We start from the raw sequence: 7,500 nt of genomic DNA on the forward strand, positions 1-7,500 counted from the left end.
TCCTCCCAATATTTTCTTCCATTCATCCATCTACGTAACTACCCATTTATCCTTCCATTCTATTAAGTGTCTTTCCAATTCTTCACTCTTTCATGCCTCAAACTACCTCTTTTGCCCTTCTATTCATCCATTAGACTACCTATTCACCCGTTTATTCATCTATTCACCATTCTCTCACTCCTTCCTCACTTCCATTTATCTACGTAACTACTTATTCACCTTTCTCTTCCTCTGTTAACTATCCTCCCAATCATTCATCCACGCATCCATCAAACTACATATTCTACCCTTTTATTTATCCTTTCAATCATCCACCACTATCCTTTCCATCCTATCCATCCAACTGTCTATTGCTCTTCCCTTCATCCATTCACCATCCTCCCTATCCTCCCAGACACACACACACACACACACACACACACACAGCAGACACCACCATATTGACGTGTCTGCCGCTGAAAAAACCTGTGGAAGGATGGAGGGAGAGGCGACGGACGTACTACTGCTGGGTGGGTCGTTCTTCTTGCCTTCTCTTGCTTCTTGCCTTTCCCTTCGGCCTCGTTGACGTCGGTAGTACTGGGAAGCTGAAAAGAAAGGAAATACCACGTTAGTTTTGGGGCAAGTCTACTGAGGGACTTGTCAACCACCACCACCATCACCACCACCAAGAAAGTCAACCACCCTTTGTAACATTCCCTCTCCCCCCCCCCCCCCCAGTTACCTTCCCCACCCCTGATGTTCTTACTGGGGAGCTGAGGAGGAAGAAAACAGTGGAAGAAGAAAATACCTCATGACTCAGAGGACACGTCACCTACCACCACCATCACCACCACCACTATTATCCATTATCAGGGAAGAAGTAAAGATAAAGAAATGAAAAACAGAAAGAAATGAGAATGGAATGGTAGGAATGAATGAATGAATGAAGGGAGACAGTGGAAAGGAAAGGAAAGGAAATCTCTCCCTCTCGCTCTCTCTCTCGGAAAGGAAGGAAGGAAGGCCATGGAAGGGAAAGAAAGGAAGGAAAGAAGGAAATGAGGGACAGAGGCCGTGGAAATAAGGCAAGAACCGAATAAAGTGAAGGGAAGAGAGGAAGAGAGGAAGGAAGGGTGTGTGTGTAATGGGCTGAAGAAAGACAAAAAAAAAAAAAAGTTACGAAGCAAGGAAGAGAGGAAGGAAAACGAACGAAGGGAATAAGGAAGAGGAGACGATGCAGCAACCAAGCCTCGGCAGTCACCCCTTCCCTTCCCCCCTTCTAAACCCCCTTCACCCCTTCCCCTACCACCTCCCCCCTGGTTGACTGCATGGCCGGCAATTCTACTCATCAACCGACCGGGATATTACATCGGCTACCAAAAAAAGAAAAAAAGAAAAAGGAAATTGTGTAAACCCGAATGAGGGGAGTGAGAGAGAGGGGAAAAACGGGTGATGGTGGTGATGGGGAGGGGAGGGAAGATGAAGGGGGGAGTAGGTTGGTGGAGATAGAGTGAGAGGGGGAAGAGGGGAGGGAATGGGTAGGTAGGAAAAAAGAGGGTAAAGGAGAGAGGTAGAGGGGGGGAGGAGGGAAGGGGGGGGGAGGGCATAGGTTAAATTTGGGTGTTGGGTCGTGATGTATGAGGGGATGACCCGACGAGAGAGAGAGAGAGAGAGAGAGAGAGAGAGAGAGAGAGAGAGAGAGAGAGAGAGAGAGAGAGAGAGAGAGAGAGAGAGAGAGAGAGAGAGAGAGAGAGAAGTGTAGAAAGGAGAAAAAGAAGGTTGGACGGGAAAAAGAAAGAAAAGGAAGGGAAAAAGGAAAAAAACGAGGCTGAAGAGAGAGAGAGAGAGAGAGAGAGAGAGAGAGAGAGAGAGAGAGAGAGAGAGAGAGAGAGAGAGAGAAAGGGGTAGCAGCAGCAGCAGCAGGCATGGCAGTGGGAGTGTCGGCAGCAATGATTTTCGAGTTTAATGAAATGCAGCGGAGTGAAGTGGAGGGAAGGGGACGGCATCTGGTCAGACAATGGCTGCGTCGGCGCCCCCAGACACCCGGGGAGAGGGGGGGGGAGGGGAGAGGGGCGTGAGGAGGAGGAAGGACGAGGAGAAAGGAAGGAGCAGGGTGTCAGGGAGAAGGGGAGCCGGAGTGGGTAGGTAGGAGGGAGAAGGGGAAAGAGGAGGAGTTTGAAAGGGAGGAGGTTGAGGGGAGGAAGGGGAGGTAGGGGAGGTAAGTTGGTCGTTGCCTGACGGAAACGGGTGGATGGGTGAAGGACGTAATGGGAGGAGGAGGAGGAGGAGGAGGAGGAGGAGGAGGAAGAAGAGAAGGAGAAATGGAAGGACGAGGAAGAGGTGGAGGAGTGTCTGAAGATGTTTTTAGGTGGATGAACAAAGTGTGTGTGTGTGTGTGTGTGTGTGTGTGTGTGTGTGTGTGTGTGTGTGAGTGAGTGAGTGTCCTGAGATAACACTAACACCATGAAATACATAGATATAAAACATCACAAAACAAGATCCACAAAAGAAAAAAGCTTGGCAATCTACAATTTTTCATAAACCACTTTTTGGAATCGAGGAGAGAGTGTGTGAGTGAGTGAGTGAGTGAGTGAAGGGGGTGAGGGGGGGTAAGCCTTGGCATCAAAATTGGTAGCACCGATTTCTCACGGTAGAGAGGAAAAAAGAGGGGGAGGGAGGTAGTGAGCGAGTGGGTTTAGTTAAGAACAGGAAAAGAAGAGGGGTAAGGGAGGGTAAAAAGGAGAATGGAGGGGAGGAGGTGGGGGGGGGGGCTTTTCGTACGTTGCATGTTTAGGGGGGGGGAGTGAGAGGAAAAGAAGGGGAGGGAGGAGGGACACACGAAGGGGTAGGGAGAGAGAGAGAAGGGAGAAGTGTGAGAAAGGGGAGAGGCAATGCAACCAACGCTCGTAAGATAAATAATAAATTGGATATGATATTTAGCAGTCATGGAGGGCAGGAAGGGTGCTGAAGGGGAGATAAAGGAAGAGAAGAGGGGAGGTAGATGTGAGAGAACGTGAGGGGAGGAGGAGGAAGAGGAGGAGGAGACGACAAACCTCACCATGACTGACACTTAGTAACTGGATCCGCTTCGGGGTGAGGGGAAGAGAGGGGAAGGGTGAGGAATAGGGGCGGTAGTGGAGGGGAGGGAGGGGGGGGGAGCACATAGCTTCATTTATGATGCAATACGTGGGGTGGTGGTGGGAGGAGCAGGGCGTGGTGTGGCGTGGCTGGGTGGGCGTGGCAGTGTGTGTGTGTGTGTGTGTGTGTGTGTGTGTGTGTGTGTGTGTGTGTGAGATCTAGGGTCCATAATTTCAGACACTCAACTCTCACTACAAATATTTTCAAAGACCACAAAGGAGATTAGTCGTGTTATCATGAGTGTTTTTTCACATTCATGGCGCAGACAGAACCCTTATCAAACTATCGCTAGGCTCATAAAACCATCCACGGAAATACTAACACAACGACCTCTATGAAAGCCTTATCGATTGTGGGTGTGTAAGCCCCGCAGTGTTTCTGGGGTGGATGTTGCAAGGCTTGGGTGGAGACGTGTGGTGTGGATATAAGGGGCGTGGCGTGATGTGGCGTGCAGTTCCCTGGTGTGGGCGTGACAGATAAATGTTGAGAGAATGAGAGCAACATCAAGATAATAACAATAATATATGCTGAAGTGTTTTGAAATGGACGAATTATGATAAGACAACAGTAAAAAAGACACATTATTTAGTGATAGAAAGCAATAACAACAACGACGACGATAAAAATGATAATAAAACAAATAAAATAATGAACAAAGAAAACATCAATAACGGAGACCACATTTTTTCTTACATTAAAGCTAAAAAAATCACCTTTCAGAAACTAGGTAGCAAATAATAACAATAAATGAAAATAATAATAATAATAAAAATAATGCATCTAAACACCCTTCTCCTATCCCCCACGACCCTCCCCTTTTGGTCCACTTCAAGAATACCTAAGAGAGATTGCGGGGCGGCTATTCATTAAACGCGGAGCGACGGGTCACGACAGGCACGCCGACTATTTTCAGACGACCCGCGGCAAGAAGATTCCGACTGACGTCATTAGTAACCCACGGAGCCTCGACCCGACCCGATTTTTAGGAAGGGGGCCGAATTTTAAAGAAGTTAGCGCCCCCTCCTTCCCTTACCCTCCTCTCCCCTTGCCTCCTTCCTCCTCAACCCGTCCTCCTCTTCCACCTCCCTCGCTCTCCTTCATCCTTTTTCCACCTTCCCATCTCCTCTTCCTCGTTATTCGGTTAAGGAGGGAAGGAGGGAGGGACGGAGGGAGGTAGGTAGGTAGGTCGATAGGTAGATTTTTAGCTGCGACTTTGGAGTGCAAGGGAATGAATGAATGAAGGAATGAATGAAGGAAGGAAGAAAGAAGGAAGAGAGAGAGAGAGAGAGAGAGAGAGAGAGAGAGAGAGAGAGAGAGAGAGAGAGAGAGAGAGAGAGAGAGAGAGAGAGAGAGAGAATAAGTGATGGGAGGTTATTTCTGAAGATGGTTTACGGTAAATGGGAGACCGAAATAGGGTGACTGTGTGTGTGTGTGTGTGTGTGTGTGTGTGTGTGATAGAGAAAAAATAGCAATACGGACATGTCGTATTGTGCGTCAGAGCGGAGGTTTAGAAGAAAGAAGGAAAGAAAGAGTACGAGGAAGATAAAAGAAGAGAAAAAGATAGAGGGAAGAAAGAAGGAAGAGTAAGTGGCCTTGATAACCACAGGAGGAGGAGGAGGGAAAAAAAAGAAAAAGAAAAAAAAAGAGAAGACAAAAAAGAGGTTGAGGAGGAGGAGGTAAAGGAGTGGACGTGTGTATGGAAGGAAGGATAAGAAAAAAAAAATGAGCAGAGGAGGACAAGGACGAGAGAGAGAGAGAGAAAAGATAGGTGAGCAGGTCGAGACAAAGAGATGACGATGGAGGAAGAGGAGAAAAAAATGAAGAAAGAGAAGAAAGAGGAGGAGGAGGAGGAGGAGGAAAGGAATGAATGACTGTGAATGGATGATGATGAAGAGAAAGAAGGGATGAATGAGGGATGAAGAAGGAGGAGGAGGAGGAGGAGGAGGATAGGAAGTGAATAAGAAAAGGCGGTGGTGGAGGACGAGGAGGCGAAGGAGGAGTGAATGAAGGATGAAGAAGAGTGAGGAGGAGGAGTAGGAGGAAGAGGAGGAAGAAGAAGAAGACGAGGGAGGAGGAGGAGTAGGAGGGGGAGGAGGAGGAGGTCACTGCTCAAAAGGGAACTCCGTGTCTGTCTCTCCTTACACGTTATCAGCAAATAATCACTCCCACCGAGGAACATCTATTGTGCTGCCGTGGATTGCCTCACCCCCGACGCCTCCCCAACCTCCTCCCATGCCCAACAGGTGGCGTGGGCGTAGAGAGGGGAAGCGGGGGAAGAGGGGGTGGAGTTCCTAGCCGTCCCTCTGGCGTAGCACAAAGAGCCTCTGCGTGGTAGTGATGATAAAGGGGAAGGCCGAAGAGAAAGGGACATAGGGGAGGAAGGAAGCAGAACAGCGGGAGGGTAATGCTGCACAGAGGGGTCGGGGGGAGGAAGTAGAAATTAAAAGCTAAATAAAGGCGGGTCATGGATTAAGATAAGGTAGTAAGGTTAGGGGGAAGGAAGGAATGGGAGGGGAGAGGACGTTAAGGGAATGTAGGAGAGTGGTTAGGACTGGGAAGGGAGAGTATGCTAAGGGTTTTAGGATACTGGTTAGGGATGCGTATAGGACTCCAGGGAAGAATGAAGAATAGAGAGGGGGATGGTAGGACTTTGTGGATGAAGGTAGAAGGTAAAGAGAAAATGAGAGGTGAGGTGAGAGGCAGTAACTAGACAAGAAGGTTAACGGGAAGTAGAAAATATACAAACTACGAGAGATTAGGGTAGTTAAGAGGTAGAAGCAGAAGGTAAAAGAGGTAAAAGGTAGAAAGTTAAGACAAAATGAGGCGCAACAATTAATCGATAGAGGAAAACGGAGTAGAAAATACACAAACCACGGGAAATTACTATCGTTATGAGGTAAGTAGAGGTGTTAATAAGTTAGGCAGAGAGAAAGGCAGGGTAAGGCAAGGGAATGAGAAATAGACGGACAGGATACAGAGAGGAAGGGGGTGGAGGGTGCCCGCTTGATGGTGACCTGCGCGTTGGAGGTGCGCGTGGGCAGGGTGCTGAGTGGCGGCGCTTGCGTAACTGATGTGGTGGTTGCCTGCTCACCCATTAGGCTCTTCCTCCTCCTCTACCTCCTCTCAACCTAGCCACCCTCCCTCCTTTCCCTTCCTCGAACTGACTCAATAACCTAAAGCAAAAAGGATGAAATGGAATAACCTAACACACACACACACACACACACACACACACACACACACACACACCCGGACACACACGGACACGTTTGCTCTTTGCACCGTTTTATAATCCCAGCTCGGCCGCCCCACTCACGCCCCTCGCCCCGGGAACACGCTTGAATGGGCGTTGCGTGAGTCCACAGGCCCCGCGGAGTCTTAGCCAGTGAATCACCCGCCGCTACAGTAGTCCTCACAGCCTGCCTTCCCTTCCTTCCTACTCTCCTCCTCCTCCGCCTCCGACTCTTTCTCCTCTTTCAATATACAATTTCCCGCTTCTTCATCGTCATATCCCATACCCGTTCTTTCTCTTTCACCGTTTACTTGCTTTTTATTTCGCCCATATCCTTCCTTCTCTTCCTCCTCCTCCTCTTTCAACATATAAATTCCCCGTTTCTCCACCTTCCACATCCTATTCCCGTTATTTCGTTCTTCTTTTCCACCATTTACTTGGTTTCTATTTAGTGTTCCTTCTCCTCCACTTCCACCTCCTCCACCTCCTCCGCTATCTCCCGAGGCAGCATTCAGACTCCCACTCCTCCACCTCTTCCATATCCTATACTTAACTTTTCTTGATGTCCTCCCCCTCCTCCTTCTCTTCCTCTTCCACATCCTTTTAAGGCAACATACAAACACAGTCCACTACTAACCTCACATCCTATACTGATTCTTTTCTTTGTTTCGCTTCTAAAATATCACATGCTCTCGTTTCTTTACCTCCTGCCGGTTTGTTTATTCATCCTCCTCCACATCCACTCTTCCTTATTCTCATCCTTCTCTCTGTACGACCTCACCGTCCTCACTTATAAACCTCAGACATATTCCTCAGCAAGACTTCTAAATCCTCACCCTTAAAATGAATAACCTAGAAACGCAAAGAAATGAAAGGCCATTACATATTAACTTGACTGACCCAAATAAATCGTAAGAGGCATAACAACTTAGTAGCACGAACATAAAAGTAAAGCGGTGAAGTAAAATCTTGTGGCAATAAAAATGAAAATAAGAAGTTACATTCAAGTTTTAAGGGAAGGAAGATTGCACAAACTAACATGGAGGGAGTGTGTTCGTGTGTGTGTGTGTGTATGTGTGTGTGTGTGTGTGTGTGTGTGTGTGTGTGTGTGTGTGTGTGTGTGTGTGTGTGCTTGTCCGTGTTTGTTTTAGAGT

The 7,500-nt window shown here is 48.0% G+C and overlaps 1 long non-coding RNA gene across 1 annotated transcript in view; it reads right to left on the reverse strand.

Annotated features, from left to right (window-relative positions):
- The window catches only part of LOC127009329 (uncharacterized), a 40,372-nt gene that overhangs the window by 1,211 nt on the left and 31,661 nt on the right, over positions 1-7,500 (reverse strand). The window contains exon 3 of the long non-coding RNA XR_007761847.1: positions 1-584. This exon is cut by the window's left edge and continues 1,211 nt beyond it. This is a non-coding gene — a long non-coding RNA (uncharacterized LOC127009329). The remainder of the gene's footprint in view (positions 585-7,500) is intronic.

Source organism: Eriocheir sinensis, chromosome 40 (genome assembly GCF_024679095.1).
Source record: "Eriocheir sinensis breed Jianghai 21 chromosome 40, ASM2467909v1, whole genome shotgun sequence".
NCBI lineage: Eukaryota > Metazoa > Arthropoda > Malacostraca > Decapoda > Varunidae > Eriocheir > Eriocheir sinensis.